The 22,284-nt window shown below is 41.2% G+C and overlaps 1 long non-coding RNA gene across 1 annotated transcript in view; it reads right to left on the reverse strand.

Annotated features, from left to right (window-relative positions):
• The window catches only part of LOC106506500 (uncharacterized), a 145,454-nt gene that overhangs the window by 46,683 nt on the left and 76,487 nt on the right, over nucleotides 1-22,284 (reverse strand). Inside the window, exons 4-9 of the long non-coding RNA XR_014831350.1 lie at nucleotides 19,885-19,990; nucleotides 19,169-19,434; nucleotides 16,319-16,432; nucleotides 14,533-14,634; nucleotides 14,155-14,324; nucleotides 3,982-4,037 (exon numbers count right to left, since the gene is read on the reverse strand). This is a non-coding gene — a long non-coding RNA (uncharacterized LOC106506500). The remainder of the gene's footprint in view (nucleotides 1-3,981; nucleotides 4,038-14,154; nucleotides 14,325-14,532; nucleotides 14,635-16,318; nucleotides 16,433-19,168; nucleotides 19,435-19,884; nucleotides 19,991-22,284) is intronic.

The raw sequence follows: 22,284 nt of genomic DNA on the forward strand, positions 1-22,284 counted from the left end.
CCAAATATTCATTCCATATACTCAGGAATTTCAGTCTTCTCTATGTCCTTTGGCTTTTACTTTGCAATTCTGTTTGTTGAGCCCCTAATATTAAATCAAAGAACAAAGGAATATCAACTAAACTGCAGAACAGCTTCCCAAGGAGATGCAGAGCAGCATCTTCCCTGGCTTTGCAGCGCTGTAAATTTTCTCCTCCCCTGTTGGGGTCCTAGCCCCTCAGTCACCCACTACAGCCAAAGGTAATAGCATAATGCAAGAAATGCTCCTTAATTAATGAAACACCTCATATCTCATTTCTATTGTGAAAACTCCATTGTAGGAAAAACGGTTGAACTTGGCTTAAAATTCAATTTGGGCTTTTCACACTGAAAAGAAGTCTATGGCCATAGAAACATTAGCCTTGTCTGTTCTTAACCAGCCCCTCCAGATTCACTCTCCCTCACCAAAGCAGGAAAATGGTTATGGCATAACAAGCAAAACCAAAAACTCTAGCAGAAGAGGCCAGGGGCATCTCCTTAAGTTATAGGCATGTCTCCACAGCAAGAATGATTTTGGAGGTCAGACTAAAGGGGCCTATGGCCAGACCTCCAGTAGTATTCTTCATGTCCTATGTCTTTTTGGGATATGGTTTCTCAAAGGAATAAACCAAACTGTCATCAAAAATGAAAACCAGCAGATTCCTAAAGAAGGTGAGGAAGAAAATCTATTTAGGAAAAAAAAAAAAAAAAGTCATCTGTTTGGTCTTCTACAGAACTCATCAAATCCATCCTAGATGAGTGGATAAAGTCTTACTTCCAGGTCATAAGATCATTAATCCCTTCCAGTACTAACATATTGGTCTGAGCATTTGGGGATTTTAACTAAAAAGCTTACACCAGTTTTTTGGTTAACTCATTCTGTTATCGTGAGGCCCCGGGAAAATCAAACCTGGCTAGTAATTGCTCGATCTGGATAATATAGTCCATCCCCACAATATTTCAAGGAAGATTTCAATAGCCCCATTTCACAGGTAAGGAAACCAAGGCTTAAATATTGCTCAGAACATGTGCCTGGTAAACAGAGTGGATCCAGGATTCAAACCCAGACCCTCTGATACAGATGCACAGGCTTAATCACTATACCACACTGCCTTCCCCCTTAAGCCACAAGAGCAAAGGGTGGAAAAGATGATTGGTGATTTGCTGGTGTCCATATCACATTCTCACTTTTGATTTCAGCCACCTTTTGGCGGAAAGTTGTGACTCTCTAGCCAATTTTCTGCTTTCCTGCCTCAGGATCTCCTCTGAAAGTGTGGGAGCCCACTCAGCCTATGTTGCAGTTGGCTCAGAAACCTTCAGCCAATGAGACATGGGAACCTGGAGATATGCTTTCCAAACAACAATGCTGGAGACACTCACCTGCTTCTCAGAAAACAGCATCACCAGGTTCCCGTTGCCCACAGCAGAAACCAGGATAACATACTCTTTGCCTTCCTGCCACTCTCTCCCCATTCTCTCATTCATTTCTTGAATCAACAGCTTGCATCTGAGATCCCCTGGCAAGCTTGCTATTGGAGAACTAAACTTAAACATCCCACCTTTATGGTCTGATTGACTAGACACTTTCTTATGGCTCCCTCCCAATCCATTATTCAGTCACTTTTAAATCATACCCCAAATTTCAATGATTTTACACTCGATGAAGCCTGAATTTGTTAGCTCTTAATGAAGTCCATTAAGGTGTACATTCCGGAAGGATCTACAAATGTGGAGACGCATTTACACATTTACACGTTACAATTTACCAAGGTGTGAACAGCTAACTCTGCGTTTCCACCTAGATTTTTAGAGAAGTGGCTATTTTTCTGGGAAGGTTCATTCTGCTGACTCATCTATACAGAACACATGGCATGATTTTTGTTTTAAATTATCCGAAGAGATAGTTCTGATCCTCAGATTATCGTTTAGCCAATCCAGACAAGTCTTAAAGCATAATTGACAAGCTCTCTTCATCCACATAAAAATTTCTAAGGCCAGGGTTCCAATCATGGCTCAGCAGAAACAAATCCAACTGGGAACCATGAAGTGGTAGGAATCGATCCCTGGCTGTGCTCAGTGGATTAAGGATCTGGCATTGCCATGAGCTGTGGTGTAGGTTGCAGACGCGGCTCAGATCCCACATTGCTATGGCTCTGGGGTAGGCCGGTGGCTATCGTTCCAATTAGACCCCTGGCCTAGGAACCTCCATATGCCGCGGGAGCAGCCCTAAAAAGTAAGTAAGTAAGTAAGTAAATAAATAAATAAATATTTCTAAGGCCAACCCTTTTCTAATCATGTGAACTTAGGCACACTGATGACCTTGTGGGTGACAGTCCCCCAAAGCCCCTGGATATGAGGATATGTCTACAGCAGGAGCAGAGACAGGATGAGAAGAGATACAATGTTCACCAAGTCCAACCCTATCTTTCCACAGATGAAAAAAGCAAATTGCTCAGAGAGTTGTTGGGCTGAGCACCATGCCTCCACCCCAAGCCACTAAGAACTGGAACACCCAGGCCCCCACACTCCGCTGACTTCTCCATGGAAAGCTAATCACTGAGAAAAATCCTTCAGGGTCCCTGTCTCCAGTTGCTCTAAAGTCAGTATGGGATACTGATTTATGTGAATATCATAGAGGCTCCAATCCTGCCGGTGTGAACAGTAATGAAAAAGCCAGAGTTCCTCTGAAATATACCATACAGTCAGTGGTATAATCATTAATAATCACAGGTTTGCAGAGTTTTAGAGCTGAAAGAGGTCTGGTAGATTGTTATTCACTGTTAGGTGTCATTAATTTTGAAAAACTATGTATTTCTCATAACAACTAGCAAATTATTTATTTGCATTTCTCCAAATATTTTATTTTTCAAGAGAGCAAAAGCAATAAGATTTATTGTGCAATTACTATGTTAACACCTTAAATGTATTATATATTTCCTATGTTGTAGGTACAATTATCATATTCTTTAACCCCTATAGATGCACCATAAACTCAGGGTAATAGGTTAACATTCAAGAAAAATAACAAAATCTATGACTGCAATTCTTCACATAACGAGACATTGCAAACCTTTTTTTTAGTTCTGTGACAGTAATGTCATTTTGGTTTTAAGATCTAATTTCAGTTCACTGATCATTATTGGGGAATGTTTGTTTTTTACGATAAAATATACATAACATAAAATTTACCATCTTAAGAATTTTTAAGTGTACAATTCAGTAAAAGGATATTCACATTGCTGTCCAACAAATTCCAGAAATTTTTCATCTTGCAAAACTGCAACTCTGTACCTATTAAACAACAACTCCCCATTTCCCCCTCCACCTGCCCTTGGCAACCACTATTCTACTTTTTGTTTCTATGACTCTGACTTCTTTAGACACTGCAGGTAAGAGGAGTCATGCAGTATTCCTCTTTTCGTGACTGGCTTGTTTCATGTAACTTTAAGTCCTCAAGGTTTATCCATGTTACAGCATATTAGAATTTCCTTCCCTCCTTTTTATGGCTGAATAACATTTCATTGCATGTATATACCACATTTTGTTTATCCACTCACCTGTTGTGGACACTTGGGTTGCTTCTATCTCTTGGCTACTATGATTAATGCTGCTATGAACACGGGTGTACTAGCAAACTACTCTTACATAAAACAAAATGGTTATGATCTGTACTGTCCATTCCAGCTCATGTCTTACATTCCTATTCTCAGCTAACCTCAGTCCCTCTTATCTAGTTATTTATACTTGGAATAAGCTTAGCTGGTTGGCCAGTCATGACCAGGTGTAGCCATTCATCTCACAGCCCAGATGAAGAGGCAGTCTGCCCAGGAGGAAGCAGACTCACAGAGGGCTGGCCTTGCAAAACTCATTTCACAAAGTGATGATAAAGTTCTTTAGGGAGATGATATAAGCATAGTGATTATAAGTATGGGTCTGGCATCAAAATCCCAGCTCCAGCACTTACCAGCTATGTGACCTTCAGAAAGTTACTTAACCTCTCTCAGCCTCAGTTCCTAATGCCTAAAACAGAAGCAGTGATAATAGGATTAATATCCTAGGGTCATGGTAAGAAATAGGTGAAATAATTCAGGGAGTTCTTTTGCAATACAGTAGGTTAAGGATCTGACATTGTCACTGGCCTGGGAATTTCCATATGGTGCCAATATGGCAACAAACAAACAAAAACAACCAAAAAAGACAACCTGAAATAAATGAAATGATCCAGGTAAACAACTTAGCAGAGTGCCTGGAATACAGTAAGTCCTCAAGATTTTCCAGCCCTTATTCTGTGGTTATAGGTCACCAATATGAACCCCCTCAATTAGAGATGAGGCTCAAGTTGCTGTGGCTCTGGTGAAGGCTGGTAGCTACAGCTCTGATTCGACCCCTAGCCTGGGAACCTCCATATGCCACAGGTGCGGCCCTAGAAAAGGCAAAAAAAAAAAAAAAAAAAAAAAAGGCTAAATATATAATAAATAAATAAATAAAAAGATGAGGTTCAACAAGATAAAACCACACACACTCTGCCTTGATAGCCGCAGAGCTCTGGGTGAGCAGAGACCCCTTAACTGACATGAAAATCCTAGTGATCAGAGATTTACTATCTTTTTAATCATAGAAGCTTGTTTTATTTCACAACTTTGATTTAAAAACACACACACATACATACTACTTAACCTAAGATTCACCCGTTTAAGTCTACAGCCTTCAAAATAAAAGCTAAGAAACAGGAACTGAAAATATTAAAAAAAAAATTGAGCAAAACCAAGTAAACATCACAGACATCTTTCTGCTAAGAAAACCCTTGACCTTGCAAGTGCATCTTAAATCTTGTTTAAAACGTATTTGGTTGATTGGCTTTTTTGCTGTTGAGTTGTATAAGAATATATAAGTTGCTTATATATTCTAAAGATTAAGCCCTTGTCCGTTGCATCATTTGAAACTATTTTCACCCATTCTGTGAGTTGTCTTTTTGTTTTCTTCCTGGTTTCCTTTGCTGTGCAAAAGCTTTTCAATTTGATTAGGTCCCATTGGTTTATTTTTGCTCTTATTTCTGTTGCTTTGGGAGACTGATCTGAGAAAATATTCATGATGTTGATGTCAGAGAGTGTTTTGCCTATGTTCTCTTCTAGGAGTTTGATGGTGTCTTGTCTTATATTTAAGTCTTTCAGCCATTTGGAGTTTATTTTTGTGTATGGTGTGAGGGTGTGTTCTAATTTCATTGCTTTGCATGTAGCCGTCCAGGTTTCCCAGCAATACTTGCTGAATAGAATTTCTTTTTCCCATTTTATGTTCTAATGGGCAAAAGACCTGAATTGACTGTTTTCCAAGGAAGATATACAGATGAACAATAAGCACATGAAAAAATGCTCAACATCGCTGATTATAAGAGAAATGCAAATCAAAACTGCCATGAGATACCACCTCACACCAGTCAGAATGGCCATCATTAATAAGTCTACAAATAATAAGTGCTGGAGGGGGTGTGGAGAAAAGGGAACCCTCCTGCACTGCTGGTGGGAATGTAAACTGGTACAGCCACTATGGAGAACAGTTTGGAGATACCTTAGAAATCTATACATAGAACTTCCATATGACCCAGCAATCCCATTCTTGGGCATCTATCCGGACAAAACTCTACTTAAAAGAGACACATGCACCCACATGTTCATTGCAGCCCTATTCACAATAGCCAAGACGTGGAAACAACCCAAATGTCCATCAACAGATGATTGGATTAGGAAGAAGTGGTATGTATATCTACAAAATGGAATACTACTCAGCCATAAAAAAGAATGACATAATGCCATTTGCAGCAACATGGATGGAACTAGAGACTCTCATCACACTGAGTGAAACGAGTCAGAAAGACACCATACAATATCACTTATAACTGGAATCTAATATATAGCAAAAATGAACATTTACACAGAAAAGAAAATCATGGACTTGAAGAATAGACTTGTGGCTGCCCAATGGGTAGAGGGAGGGAGTGGGAGGGATCAGGAACTTGGAGTTATCAGTTACAACTTGGAATGGATTTACATGGAGATCCTGCTGAGTAGCATCAAGAACTATATCTAGATATTTATATTGCAACAGAACAAAGGGTGGGGAAAAAAATGTATACATGTAAGAATAACGTGATCCCCATGCAGTACAGTGGGGAAAAAAATAAAAATTAAAAAAAAAAATTAAGGAGTTCCCTTCATGGCACAGTAGTTAATGAATCTGACTAGGAACCATGAGGTTGCCAGTTCAGTCCCTGCCCTTGCTCAGTGGGTTAATGATCCAGCATTGCCGTTGCCGTGAGCTGTAGGGTAGGTTGCAGACGCAACTCAGATCCCGCGTTGCTGTGGCTCTGGTGTAGGCCGGCGGCTACAGCTCCGATTCGACTCCTAGCCTGGGAACCTCCATATGCCGTGGGAGCGGCCCAAGAAATAGCAAAAAGACCAAAAAAATAAAATAAATGTATTTGGTTTTCTTCTTCTGTATCAAGTGTGGATCATCACAGTCATCACACAAAGACCATTGCATTTGGAATAATGATTCATGCTTTTACTTGGCCTTTTCTTGGGCTGAACTGCAGCATTTCTGCCTTTGCAGTTCTGACTGATTTAGCGTTTAATACATTTGCAATTCATTGGACAGCAGCCCAAAGCTTCAGGGCAGCTTGGGGCCACATTATGATAAAATCGAGAAGTTTTCCCTCCATCACCCTGTATTTGAGCAATTCCCAGGCCCAGAGAGGAGCCTTCTAGCTCTAGTGTCTTCTCTAAGCCCCTGGATCCTAGCATCTCTCTTTTTTTTTTTTAATTGTACAGTTGCATTATTTAATTATAATTATCATAAATTCTTTGATGGAGAGGAAATCAGAATCAGTTCTAAGAAGACTTCAGCATTCCAAGAATGATGTCAAATGACCCCCTTCATGGTGGATTATGCACTTATTTACTATGAGATATATTTCTTCGTCAGAGATTCCTTGTTTGTGTATCAATTGTAGGTTTTTGGTTTGCAGTTATTCTGAAGTTTTGATACAAGAGTCTATATGTATATGAGATTGTTTTAAGTTGGTCTCTTAATTGCAAGTTCATCTCCAGTGTCCTGCATTTGTACCCACCTCTTCTCATGATTTCTGATTTTGATAGTACAATTGTGCACGGATGATTTTGTATCTTTACTGTATACATACCTTTACTGATGAGCCTTGTCATTTGTGGAATTTTTGTTTCCTGTTGCTGTCTTTTCTGCCTAGAGAAGTTCCTTTAGTATTTGTTGTAAGGATGGTTTAGTGTTGCTGAATTCTCTCAACTTTTGCTTATCTGTTAAAGTTTTTATTTCTCCTTCAAATCTGAATGAGAGCCTTGCTGGGTAAAGTAATCTTGGTTGGAGGTTTTTTCCTTTCATCATGTTAAGTATATCATGCCACTCCCTTCTGGCCTGCAGAGTTTCTGCTGAAACATCTGCCAGATATCCTTATTGGGGTTCCCTTGTATGTTACTTGTTTCTTTTCCCTAGCTGCTTTCAAGATTTTCTCTTTGTCTTTAATTTTGGTTAGTTTGATTAATATGTGTCTCAGTGTATTCCTCCTTGGGTTTATTTTATATGGTACTTGTTGTGCTTCCTGGATTTGAGTGAGTGGTTCCTTTCCCATGTTAGGGACGTTTTAGGCTATTATCTCTTGGAATATTTTCTCTGTCCCCTTCTCTCTCTCTTCTCCTTCTGGCACCCCTATAATATGGATGTTGTTGCGTTTCATGTTGTCCAGAGTTCTCTGAGACTCTCCTCATTTGTTTTCAATCTTTTTTTCTCTTTTCTGTTCCACACCCATAATTTCTACCAATCTGTCCTCCACCTCGCTTATTTGTTCTTCTGCCTCCTGTATTCTGCTGTTAGCTGCTTCTAGTGAATTTTTTATTTCAGTTATTGTATTTTGCATCTCTTCTTGTTTAAGTTGTATATCTTGTATCTCTTTGGTCAGTGTTTCCTGTAAGTTATCCATCTTTGCCTCCAGTTTATATCCAATGCCTTGCATCATCTTCAGCATCAACAATCTAAAGTCTTTTTCCTGGAGGCTGAGAATCTCCTCATGGCTTAGCTGATTTTCTGGGGTTTTTCCTTTCTCCCTCTTCTGAGTTATAGTTCTCTGTCTTTTCATTTTTATAGGTTTTTGGTGTGGTGACCTTTTTACAGATAATAGGGTTGTGGTTGCACTTACTTCTGGTGTCTGCCCCCCTTGTGGCTGAAGTTGGTGGGGGGGGCTTGCTGTAGGCTTCTTGATGGGAGGGGCTGATGCCTGCCCACTGGTAGGTGGAGCTGATTCTAATCCCTCTGGTGGGTGGGGCTTAGTTCTGGATGGGATTAGAGGCAGCTGTGTGCCTGAGGGGTCTTTAGGTAGCCTGTTTACTGAGGGGCGGGGCTGTGATCCCATCTGGGTTGTTGTTTGCCCTGGGGCTTCTCAGTGCTGACTGATGGGTGGGGGCAGATTTTCCCAAAATGGCCACCTCCAGAGAAAGGCATGGCTGCTGAATATTCCAGAGAGCTTTGCTTTCAATGTCCCTCCCTCACAACGAGCCACATTCACCCCTGTTTTCCCAGGATGTCCTCCAAGAACTGCAGTCAGGTTTGACCCAGATTCCTATGAAGACCTTGCTCTGCCCTGGGATCCAGTGTATGTGAAAGTCCATGTGTGCCTTTTAAGAATGGGGTCTCTGTTTCCCCCAGTCCTGTGGAGCTCCTGTGCACAAGCCCCACTGGCCTTCAATGCCAGATGCTCCAGAGGCTCTTTCTCCCAGTGCCAGATCTCTGCACATGAGGGTTTGATGTGGGGCTCAGAACTCTCACTCCTGTAGGTGAGTCTCTCTCTGTGAACCAGTTAGTTTTCAGTCTGTGGAGCTTCCCACCTGGGAGGTATGGGGTTGTTTATATCACGAAATCACCCCTTCTACCTCTTGATGTGGCCTCCTCTTTTTCTTCTGGAGTAGGGTATCTTTTTTAAGGTTTCCGGTCCATTTGGGTGGGGATTGCTCAGCTTTTAGATGTGAATTTTGTTGTTTTTAGGAGAGAAGTTGAGCTCTAGTCCTTCTATTCTGCCATCTTAATCCTCTCAATCCTAGCATCTTTTAAGCACGTGGTATGCTTCTGCTTCCTCTAGCGTCCTAAACAACTTAAGGAACCTACACAGCCCTCCTTCATTGATCAGATTTATATTCCACAACATCCAGGGTTCACAAGGAAAAGCCACACTAGAGACTTCTTCACTGGTGATACCCTCAGGCTAAGAACCACCCAGCGTGTGAATGGTTAGCAACCATGGTTAGCATTACACTCCCCTGCAGCACTTTAGTGTAAAACTGTGGATGCCTGTAAGTCAACCTATACCATCTAAAACTGAACTTTGGGGATGGCTTCAGCAGTTCTCAGGAGCTCTGCAGGTGGCCGTGATGAATAATAAGGTTGAGAACCTCTCCCTTAACCAAAACAGCAAGTCAGAGCTACAGCACCACCGGGCACTGTGCTCCAAGGAAAGTCACGTGCAAGCTGAAGGGTTGAATCCTTCAAGCCATGTTGTGGATTTCAATAATTGACCCCAGTTCACCACTAAGGGGTAAGAGGTCCTTTCCCAGCTCTTCTAGACATCAAACCCACATGACTGGTTTCTACCTGGGGCTGCTGAGGCCTGATTCACATTCCAGCTAACTTCATACCCTGAGTGTTCATCTTATCCAGCCAAACTCGGCTTCCAGTCTGTCTGCAGTGACTACACCAGCACGACGCAACTGTACTGAAGAGTAAGCAAAGTCAGAGAGAATCAAGTTCAGTCATGTCTCTTAGGAGATCTCAGCGGCCACCAGCAGGGTTCTTCATAAGCTGAAGGACCAGTAAACATGAAATAGTCAAGACCCAGGAAGCAGGCCAACCATAGAGCTGGGTATTATCAAAGAAAGATGAAGGAGGCAGGCATGCTGAAGATGTTCAAAAGAAAGACTAGAGTATAAATCTAGGCCATCTCAGTACAATCAGAGTGGCAGGCAAATAACCAAGGTGGAGATTGGATGGAGAAGCAGGGCGGCCTGGTGTGTCCAAATTGGGCTCTGGTGATAAACTGCCTGGATTGAATCCTGGCTGTGAGCCATGATTTGGGGGCTGCGAAAAACCAAACCAAACCGTCTACACCTCAGTTTTCTCATCTGCAGAATGGGAATAATATTACCTTTCTTGTAGGGTTATTAAATATGATAGGGACAATATTATTCTAAGAAAAAGAGGCAGCTCCTGGGACCCACAACAGAAGCTAAGTCAAAAGGAAACAAAAGGACAGTTACCAGTCAGAGTAGGCCCTGCAGTAAAAAGCAGGGTCCCCACGATGGCAACAGACTAGAACTCTCAGTTCTTGTTTCTCTGTAAAAACAGGGTTGGCTCTAGAACTTTGGGCAGGCTGGACAGCTGTGGCCTTAGCTGCAGAAGTTAGAGGCCTGGAGGTGAGGGGGCCAAGCCGACCATTATCCTGATTGCCTTGGCTCAGGTTTGAATGTAGATCACTCTCTGGGACTCCCAGAGGCCACTTTCCCTTCAATTCACAAGTTCTTCCCAGTGTTGCCCTTCCCTTCAGGAATCACTTTCTTAAAATAAATAACTCCTAGGATCTTCCACCTCCACTCACAGGTTCTCATTTTTGCCCTGGCCAGTGGCCTCCCTCCTGTCCTATAGCTGTTCAGTCATTGTGGTTTCTCTAGCACCTCCTCTGTGTTGCTCAGTCTCCCCTTTAAACAGGCCCACGGAGTCCCCAGATTCCAAAAGAAAGCTTTCTTCACTACCCTTTCTCCCCACCCCTACCCAGTCCCACACCCTGCCTACCCGCTACCAGCCAGGGTCTTATTAGCCTCCAACTCCAGCCTATAAAGACTCCATTTAGGAATCCTCATACATATTTCCATGTTAATAACACCCACCATCTTCCCTGGAAAGTTCCCATTAGCTTTTCCTTAAGTACTCAAAATACAGTAAGACTTCACATTCATGTCTTAACACAGAAACCTCTGTCCTGCTGGCTCTTCAGTTCACTGTCATTAGGGGGAAGGGAAGCATCTGACAATACTCTGAAAACAAACCAAATCAGGAAGTGGATAAATGGGGACATTTTTCTAAGCGTGTTTGTTTCTGACCTTCTCCCCTCCACCCCTTCAGAGCTGACATACCCAGCAGATTGGACCCGTCCTCTGCTTCTCATTGCAACACAGAGATATGTGGAGACTGTCTCCAGCACAGACCAATAGACCTGTTCTCTTCCAGGGCAAAGCTTGAAGCTTTAATCCAGCCATTTCACAAAGTCATTGTAGGGCAGTTACAGATCTGTGATAAGGAGACCCAGGCAGGAGAGATGGAACCACCCAAAGGCATCAGTATAGCTAGACAGCAAGAGGCCCCCATGGGAGAAGGCCAAGAGGCAATTATCCACTTGGCAGAAAGTACTCCTATCTGTGCCTGCAGGGTTCTATCCCTTGCTTATTTTCTGCGCTCGTGCATAGGAACCAAGGGAGAAAATTGAATAATGATACTGTGGTCAGCCTCACTCTTGGGTTAGGCAGTATTGGGAGAACATTCCCATTTTACAAATATAGCAATTCTTAGACTATTTTCAGAGTTAAAGCGATCTCAGGAATTTCTCCCACTGTGTCATTTTAGAGTTGAAGTACATGAGAGCTCAAGAAGTAAATGGACCCACTAAGGGTCACTAGAACAGAACAGGAACTGGCTTCTCGCTTCCTGTGTTCTAGCCATTGCACCATACCATCTCACAAACAGTTTCATCTTGCTATGTACAAATTGAATTTTTTAAATGTAAACATATGGCAGGGACTGAAAGAGAACATGAGTGGATTTTTTTTTTCCTTGAAAAGTATTTGTAATGCCAAAATGTTTTTACAAGTAATATATATACCTGAATTGTTCTTAGAGAATGAGAAGGCATTAAGGATCAAAGAAGTTATTTCACTGCAGAGAAGAAAAGAGGAAGAAAGTCATGGTGGATGTCTGCAGAAAACCAGAATGAAAGGTTAAATAGTACTGACATTGAAGACAGGATGAAGAAGGGAAGAATGGGGCTGAAAAAGGACATCCAAGGAAGAAGGATATAAGAGATCCCAAGAGAAGAAAGACCCCAGAGAATCCCAAGGAAGTACTTTGGTTGGTACTGTGTGAGAATTCTAAGTGTTAGAAATTTAAAATACTGTGAGTAATGGAAGAGGACAATGAGGAAATGACCTCTGCTAAGCAAGTGATTTACATATTTTCTCATTCAATTCTCACACAATATCATAAAAAGTTACTATTAGATCCATTTTATAGATGAGAAACTGTGTCTCATTGAAGTTAAATAGCCTATGGTCACAAAACTAAAATGTAGTAAAGCCAAGATTCTGCTCAGGATTGACACCAAAACCCATCTAGCAATCTAAGTCATGGCTTCCTTTCCACTGGAAATTTTAACAGAGTTGTAGTGCAGAGGAAAAATCTTATAGCTACATTTTTTGAAAAATAGCACCTAAATGTCATATTAATGTATCTAACATCACAACCTGAAAATGCTCTATTCTACTAACTTTTACTTTGGGTCAGAAGAATTATCTCCAAGCATTATAAGAACTTGAATTTGGGTTTTGGGCCAATTGAAAAATGATTTACATGGGAGGTCCTTTAATTTACCCAAGTGATTAAAAAAACAAAACAAAGATTCTATCAAGAGTTCATTCCCACCTTTCAAAGTAAGACAGTGTGAGTCCTTACTTAGCAGCAATGATTTATGTTTCTGCCTCATTTCAATTCTAATTAGGTTTCAGAAGTCCTAGCACCTATTCAGTTTCAATTTCTTCATTCTTATGCATTTGTTAATTAAAGGTTGATCATGTTTTCAATATAATTAGTTAGCTCCAAATAGTTTAATAGTTCTTCTATTAAGAATACACCATTATGGGATTTCCCTTGTGGTGCAGCAGACTAAGGATCCAGGGCTGTCACTGTAAGCACTTGGGTCACTGTTGTGGCATGGGTTTGATCCCAGCCCTGGAACTTCTGCATGCCAAAGGCACAGTCAAGAGAAGGAAGGAAGGAAGGAAGGAAGGAGGAAGGAAGGAAGGAAGGAAGGAAGGAAGGAAGGAAGGAAGAAAGAAAGAAAGAAAGAAAGAAAGAAAGAAAGAAAGAAAGAAAGAAAGAAAGAAAGGAGGGAGGAAGAAAGAAGGGATGGAGGGAGGGAGGGAAGGAGAGAGGGAAGGAGGGAGAGAGGGAAGGAAGGGAAAAGAAAAGAAGAAAGGAGGAAAGGAAGGAAGGAAGGAGGAAGGAAGGAGGGAGGGAAGGAAGGAAGGAAAAAGAAAGAAAAGGAAAAGAATATACCACCAGATACTGGGAAAATGCCAAAGAATTGATTAAAAGTTCAGAATCCCTTGCTAGTTTACTTTATTCTAAGGAAAATGGGCATGTGGTAAAAACTTCTTTGGGAGGTATGTTTTGCTCTCTCTTAGGATTACTGCTCAGCAGGAAATTAATTTAATTTTCATTATCTTTTAAGCAGTTTCTTTGGTTCTATAGATCACTTCTTAATCTCCCCTAACCCCCCCCAGAATATTTTAGTATCAAAATAACTGAGCTGATGTAATTTTTTTAAAGTCCTAATATAAAAGACTTTTAAGAGTTACAAGTTGATTTTAATATATTTTGTTGATTTCAATAGATTAATCATGATTTTAAATGACCGTGAAAAAGTAGGGAAGGAATTGAAGAAGGCAAGAATATAAGAAAGGAGTTTCCTCAGTAAGACAATTTTTTGTTATTTTTTGTAACCCAAGAGTGAATTCACTTTTTTATTCATTTCCACATTATCTTATAAACATATTTTGAGGTGTTATTTTTAGGTGTTTTTAATTTGTCTAGTCTAATACACAATCTAAAATTTTTCCACTTAGGGTGTGACAATGCTTAAAAACAAGACCAAAACAAACCCTTTTTCCTGTTCTGTTTAAGGTGGGTGGATCAAAGAATGTCTGAGCAGATAAGAGAACTTCAGACTTTGGCAGCCCCAGTTTACTAAGGAGAATAAAAAGGAGGGTTCTTATAATCATGGCTGTAAACAGTTTCTTACCCAAAAACGCAGGAGAATTCTCCAAACAATTGTTGGTAAATGTTCAATTCAGTTTGCTACATTTCCCATCTTCACAGTTTTCAAAGGCTACAGATTTGCAACTTTACAGGGTAGGAAGATGTTGAAACTCTAGTTCCATTTATTCTTGGCCAAGTCCAGCAGTCTGGTTCCTGGGATGGGAACAGGGGAGGGTCAAACTGTTGAAATAATTTCTGATGATTTCCTCATCATTCAAGCTCCTCAGAGAAGGAATTTAAAATCTTTATTGTTGTTGTTTTAAGTATAAGTCTAGAATACAACTAAGAAAAAATGTTTTATTTTAGTTTGCATTTTGGCAGCCAAGGTCAAGGTGTTCTGATTCTGTAGATTGAGTCCTACCTTTCTTCTTGGATAACTTTTGTGTGGTTGGTTGGTTGTTTTTTTTGTTTGTTTGTTTTGTTTTATCCTGAGCACTTTGATGCTTTGAAAGAAATTTGAGACCTGTTAGCAAGAAAAAAAGGAAGAAGTGTATTAGTTGAGTATATGTATTAGTTGAGTATATGTATTAGTTATCTATTGCTCTACAGCAAATTAGCCCCCAAATTTCCAGCTTAAAGTAATAAACACATATGATCTGACAGTTTCTAAGGAAGAAGATGCAGAAACTGCTCACCTGGGGGTTCTGGTTCAGAGTTGTTCATGAAATTACAATCAAGTTGTCAGCCAGGGCTGCTGTTACCTGAAGGCTCAGGATCCATTTCAAGCACACACACACGACAGTTGACAGGCCTCAGTTCCTTGCTGGCTGTTACTAGAAATTCCATTTCCTTACCTTCCGGGCCTCTCCCTAAGGCTGCTCACAACAGGCCTTGTTTCCCTCAGAGTAAGTAACCAAAGAGAGAGAAAGAGAGAGAAACTCTGTGTGTGTGTGTGTGTGTGTGTGTGTGTGTGTGTGTGTGTGTGCGCACAAGAGAGAAACAGACTGACAGACACAACATGGCCACCATGGAAGTCACAGTCTTTTATAACATTCCTTTACTTATGCTATATCTTATTGCTTACACAGACCACCCTGGCACAGGGTAGCAGGGGCTTACATGAAGGCTCGAACACCAGGAGGTGGGTATTTGGAGGCCATCTTGGAGGCTGGCTACCACAGAAGGCAACTGGCAATATAAATAATCTATATTTTTTAGATTCCACATATAAGTGATATCCAATGATATTTGTCTCTGTCTGACTTACTTCACTTAACACCCATATTGCTGCAAATGGCATTATTTTCATTCTTTTTTTACAGCTGAATAGTATTCCATTACACACACACACACACACACCCACACACACCCACACACACACCCCATATCTCTTTATCCATTCATCTGTCAATGGACATTTAGGTATTTAAGTTGTTTACATGTCTTGGCTATTGTAAATGGTGCCACAATGAACATTGGGGTGCATGTATCTTTTCAAATCAGTCTTCCAAATTGCCTTTATTGTAAACAAAATATTAGAAAATGGAAAAAATGAAACTGTGGGTAGTGTTAAAAAAGTATTGTTCTCTAAATTTAATATGAGCAAAAGAGAAATAGAAATCTTCAGGAAAGCCAAAAGCAGTAAATCCTTAATGTCAACTCAGACATTAGGTTTAAGCTGGTTGACCTTGGATGCAATTATACAAAACATACCCATGCAGGTACAAACACAGAAAAGGACAAGGAAAAATATATGAAAAAATATAGAAGTATGCAGTTGAGACACAAAGACTGTGTCTCAAAGAAAGGTAAAATTAGAAATGTTTTCATTTTTTCTGACTTTTGAGGAGTGAAAACCTTCTCAGAACATATGAGCCTATCTTTTGACCTTTGTGTCAGACTTTCCCATTAGTTTTGGTGTACAAACTACATAGAGAATTAGAACTTGCTTGCCTATATTCCCCTAAATTTTTCTGGTTTTATCATCCCATATCTAAAATTCCCCACATTTCAATGGCTAGTCAGACCCTAATCAAAAACTGAAAGTGTTTTTAAAGCCATTGGGCTCTTGCCAAATAGAATATTTGGATTTCTATCAAAGTGGCCTTTCTTCACCTAAGTTCTCAAAAATCTCATCTCTCAAGTATCTTCTAAATGAGCTGTTTTGTGTGTTATACTTAGCCTAAGGCAAAGGTCATTTGCTTTACCATCAGCGCCATGTCTCAGTTTGTTGACATTTCAATTGATTTCAGAGACCTCAAATATCTACACGTTGGCTATAACATTTCATTAAGGCATATCATATCTTCTTAACTATGCCCCTAGAAAGAAACAATAAAAAATTAATGAATTAGCCTCTACTTATAAGGAAGACAAAGACCTTAGCTATTGAATTATGCCACCTAAAAATGAATATTATAGATTAAATTATTGCCCCCCACTTGCAAGAAAAATACATGTTGAAGTCCTAACCCCCACTATCTCAGTAGGTGACCTTATTTGAAAATAGGGTCACTGCAGATGTAATTCATTAAGATGAGGTTATGATGGAATAGGATGGGCCCCTAATCCAATGTGACGGGTATCCTTAGAAGAAGAGAGCCATGTGAAGACTGGGAGAATGCCATGTGAAGACAGAGGGTTAGAATGTGCATCTTCAAACCAAGGAATGCTTGGGGATCCTAGAATTTAAGAGAGCAATGAACAGATTCTCTCTCAGAGCTTTCGAAAGAAACCAGGTCTGCCCACACCTAAATTATTAAGCTTCTAGCCTACAAACGGTGAAAGAATCAACATCTATTGATTAAGTCACTTGGTGGTAGTACTTTGTTTGCAGCCCTAGCAAATCAATACACTGAGCTAGTGTCTTATTGTCTAGTCTAGTTCCCACAATGCCTGTAGGTAAATTAACTCCTGGGCTGCTCTGGGCAGACCACTGAAGACTTCTGTGCCTCTCTATGGTCTTCAGCATGGCTCCAAGGCTGCTGCCTGCCTTGCAGACAGGTTTTACTTTGCCTGTTTTTGTTTTTTAATTTACTTTGGCTTCAATTATCAAGCTGAGAAATTTCCCATTAAAATCTGGATTCCAGCTTCTCTTGAAAAATCAGAAATTCTGGCAGCAAACTCAAACTCAATATTATTTTTATACCTGCTTTACCTTCTTCCAACCTTAAATAAGTCTCACTTATCTATTTAGGCCCTATCACAGTGGTACTCCACCTTCAGTAGGCATCAGAATCATGAGGAAGACTTGTTAAATCCCAGTTTGCTGGGTCTCACCATAGAGTTACTGATGTGGCAGGTCCAGGGTAAGGCCAAAAATTTGCATTTCTAGAATTTCCCAGGTGACACTGTAGCCACTAGTTCCAGAACACACCTTGAGAATGTCTGCCCTACAACATGATGTAGGGCCTTGCACATAAAATGGGCTCAATAAGCTACTGAATTATTATAGTTATTGCACAAAGATTATGGGTACACAAATACCATTTGCAACTTCCAATTTCATCATTCATTACGACTTTGCACAAGTTACCAAATTTCCTTATACCTCTTAGATCCTTGATTGTATAATGAGAAAAAGAATAGAATTTGCAGAGTTCCCGTCATGGCTCAGTGGTTAACAAATCCGACTAGGAACCATGAGGTTGTGGGTTCGATCCCTGGCCTTGCTCAGTGGGTTGGGGATCCGGCGTTGCCGTGAGCTGTGGTGTAGGTTGCAGACGCAGCTCAGATCCCGCATTGCTGTGGCTCTGGCATAGGCTGGCGGCTATGGCTCCGATTCGACCCCTGGCCTGAGAACCTCCATGTGCCATGGGAGCGGTCCAAGAAATGGCAAAAAGACAAAAAAAAAAAAAAAAAAAAAAAAAAAAAAAGAATAGAATTTGTATATCTCAAAAGGCTTTTCGCAATATTAAATAAGATAATACATGTAAAATACTGCAGCTGAGTCAGTGCTCACTAAACACGGGCTGTTACTACTATTTATTTATTCTCTCCTTTCTTGTTCCATAAGTTTGAAGCTCTCGTTTTCCTTTATGTAACACCCCTCTGCATCCTCACCAATATTTAAAGCTGTGCCTCATGCATAACAGGTACTGAATAAATATTACCTGAATGAATAAATGAAGAAACTAACGTGGACTCAAATTGCATGGGCCAAACATGTCAATTAGGACAACCAAGCTCTGTCGACACTTTCTAGAGAACTTATAATTAATTACAATGCAAAGCCAAATTAAAATGGGTATTCTCACATTAAAGTATAAACTCAGAGATGATTGGTGAATGTAATAATTCTCCAAAAGGGCATTCACAGCCGTTTGCACATGATCTCGATGCCAGGCACTGGTCTCTGTTCTCCATGCTTACACATCTATTGAATCAGGCCTCGTTGATGTTAGACCTCAAGTTGATGTATTAGTTAGCAATTACATTTGGCTACTTGTGACAGAGATGCCAAAAATAATGACCTAAACACACAAAGGTATTTTCTCCCACAAGGAAAACCAGAGGAGGCAAGTCAGGGCTGGTGTGATTAACTCAGCAAAATCTTCATCAACTGAGATGCCTTCTCTCTTCCCGCTCCACATCTCACCCCTCAGGGCTGTCTTCAAGGTCACCTTGGAGTCCAAGAAGGCTAATTGGGGCACTAGCCTCATATCAGCTTTCTAGCCTGCAGGGAGATGAGAAGGGCCAAAGTGTCCTCCCTTGCTTTTCAGAAGCCTTCCTGGAAGTCCCACAGAACACTCTGCCCAAATCCACTCAGTTGAAAGTGGTCACATGGCCACAACCACCTCAAGAGAAACTTGATCTTCAAGCTAAACACCTTGCTGCCCAGGAAAAGCCAGCTACTTTTAATAAGGAGGGAGAGAGCCCATTTAGAGCATTCGCCACATCTGCAATAGCTAATACACATACACGTACCCACAGGTAGGCACACGCACCCTTTGTCCTGGGCTCCCACGGAACAACAAATCACACGTTTGGAACACATTTCAAATCTGTCAAGTAAGCTACTGTGAGTGTAGGTTTCACTGATACATTTTCGATCTCACCTTTTTGATGAGGCAAAACATGAACCTTAACGGTATCTCAGCCTTGGGGAAGCAGCTGGCCAGCGGGGCCACATGCTGTCTGTCTGAGGCGTGTGAATTTGGATCACACACCGTGATGATGCTGGCAGTGGGAATAAAAATAAGTATCTCCAACACCCTCCCACATTGTGATTATAGTATTCAAATCTTGAGCCCGGGGGTGGTGAAAGCAAACAGCGGGAGAATAAACACACTGTAACACCTCCTTCAAGGAAAGCCGATAGGATCTGAAAAAACAGGAGACATCATTTAGTAGGAAACTCTCTGTCTGACTCTCTCCCTTTCTCTCCCCCCTCCCTCCTCCCATTATCTAAAATGTATCAGTGCTACAGTTTTGATTAACTTTTGTGACTTAAATTGTAAAGCACCTGTATGCAAACCACCAAAGAGCACCTTCTCCACAGAAACACCCTAAGCCATCAGCTAACCTGGATTTTCAGTTCCTCCGTGTTGGAGCTTCCCAAGGCAGACAAAAACTCCTTTATCAAAAAGCTCAGAAAGAACTGAACTCTGAAACGATAGGGACTCTGTGTTCTTTGTGTAGGTAGGCGATTTCCCAGCAAGGTTTCGGGTTTTGCAGTAAGCTTTTGTAATTACAATAAAAGAGAGATAGTAACCTTCACAGTGAGTGGCAGCAGCACCCTAGCACTGGGCTGTGTGAAGACAGATCACATTACCTGGAGCCTCACATTGCAGCGGGGGGTTATTGTATAAAACTGGGTTCTGTTGAAGGCATCCAGGTAGCCTTTCTTCATCAAGGCAGGTCACTGCACCTGTGTGAAGCTGATTTTTTTTTTTTTTCATTAAGGGAAAAAGTCCCCTCCCTGCAATTCAATGGATATTGAAAATCACTTGCTAAGTGGATTTGGGGGGTAGCTCTGGGGGATGGGCAAAGAAGGAGGAAATCTTGTAGGGGGCAGGGAAGCATCCGGACTAAGTAAATTACTAGGTGAACCAACTCAGGGGTGGGGCGAGATTGTTCTGCAACTCCTTTGGTTGCTGGGTGTGACTTGCTGGAGGTGCTAACTGAGGAGTGTGGCTTCCTTGATCAAACCACTGGACCAACAGAGTTTGGAAACTGCTGGTCATCCTCACTTGTGCTTTCCTGTGATGAGAATGACTGCTATTAAATTAAGAGCTGTGTTTCAGCTCTGGAGACTAGTTAGTTCATGGCACATGAGCACTGCATACAATTTTACCTAATAGATACCAATACTAAAAATCACATCCTAATAGAAAAGCGCCCTTCATGCTGAATTTCTGCCAGTAGAAGAAATGCAAGGGAATGGCTCTTATCTGTCAATGTCAATGGACCTTCTCCACATCACCACGGAGGGATTGGAACTATGTGGAAGAAAGGGTGAATGGTAGAAATTCAGGGCCAGTAAAGGCTGCTCCACTAACAGAAGACAGATATGTAAGGAGGAAAGCAGTCATTCAGTCAATAAACATTTATTGAGTATTAGGTGTATACCACTGTATGACACTATTCTGGGAACTAACAAGACCAGATCCATGCCGTGCACAGCTCATGTTCATCTGACCATGAATATTTCTTACTTAGGACATAAGGACAAAGTTTCCCACTAGGCATAGTTGGGGTACAAAGATAAATAATTCACAGCTGCTAATAATCCTCAGGTCTCCTACCCTCCAATGAAGGAAATACCAATGCCATGTTAGGAGCTATCATGGAATATTGCGAGAGCTCAAAGGAAGGTGTGTTTGCATGTGAAGTGGTCTGAGACTAGTAAACTTGTAAGAGCAAAACCAAATTGGCACAAATTGGGAAGTGCTGAGGAACTACAGAAAAGAACATGGTGAGGTGAGGCCAACCCAGGAAGGTGCTTTGGGACACGTCTAACTGAATCGGAAGTGTTGGCCTCCTAGCCCTAGGTCCCTGTCATACTGTATAAATTCCTGCCAGACCCAACCAGGCCATTTACTGGGGGGCAGAACTCCTCAAGGACATTTTAAGCATGTGGATGTGTCCTACTCTATTTTTTCAGGCTTCCTAAAAACTCAAAAGCATTCACCTCAGAGGTCAAAAGTAAACCAAAGAAGTATTATATTTGACCTGCAAATTTGTTTGAGCCAACATTTAAAAATCAATAGAGATTTACATATTCTTTGAAAGAAACTAGAAAATGGAGCAATACGGGGCCTGCACTATTAAAGCACAACTTCCGAGCTGGTAAATTTCCAATCCCCATCTCACCCTCCAGGGTCGATGGGCCTTGCCTCCCCACACACAGTCCCCACCACTTCCTGAGGCCTCCTCTCCTCTGAAGTCACCCACCAGCTGCCATTTTTCAGGAGAGTTACAATGCTGGTATTTCACAGTAAAGAAATATCTTCTTCCAATGTCACTATCAAGTATGGGGACTTGAAAGACCCTAAGGACTATATATCTCTTTCGAGGAGGAAAAAAAAAATCATTCATTGCTTCATTCTACAAATATTTATTGAGGACCTACAATGAGTCTAGTTCTATTTTATTTAATTATTTATTTAGTCTTTTTAGGGCCGCACTCGAGACATATGGAGTTCCCACACATGAGGTTGAATCGGAGCTGTAGCCACTGGCCTACACTGCAGCCACAGCAATGTGGGATCCCAGCCACGTCTGCAACTGACACCATAGCTCACGGCAACACTGGATCCTTCACCCATTGAGTGAGGCCAGGGATGAACTTGCATCCTCATGGATACTAGTGGGGTTTGTTTCCTCTGAGCCACGATAGGACCTCCGAGCCTAGTTCTATTGTAAACACTAAGGCATGGTGGGGGGAGGTGGGGACAGAAATGGACATGATCTCCCCTTGTCAAGCTGTTTCTTATTCGTGAGATATAGACAATAAATAAGGATGCCACAGAACTTCAGAGAGCGGTATGTAACATGAGAAGAAAAAAAGCAGGGGTAGGGTAAATGTGGAGAGTAGGGATGGAGTTAATGGGGCAGATATGTTGGTCAGGGAAGGCACTCCAAAGAAGTAGCATTTAAACAGAAATCAAAATGAACTGGAAGAGTGAGCAGTGAGAAGATGTATTTCTTTGCAGAAGGAAAGAATGATTTC

This window comes from Sus scrofa, chromosome 16, assembly GCF_054392235.1.
Source record: "Sus scrofa isolate SSC_HxYL_T2T_F1_AM1 chromosome 16, Sscrofa_HxYL_maternal_Yorkshire_Landrace_v2.0, whole genome shotgun sequence".
Classification (NCBI taxonomy): domain Eukaryota; kingdom Metazoa; phylum Chordata; class Mammalia; order Artiodactyla; family Suidae; genus Sus; species Sus scrofa.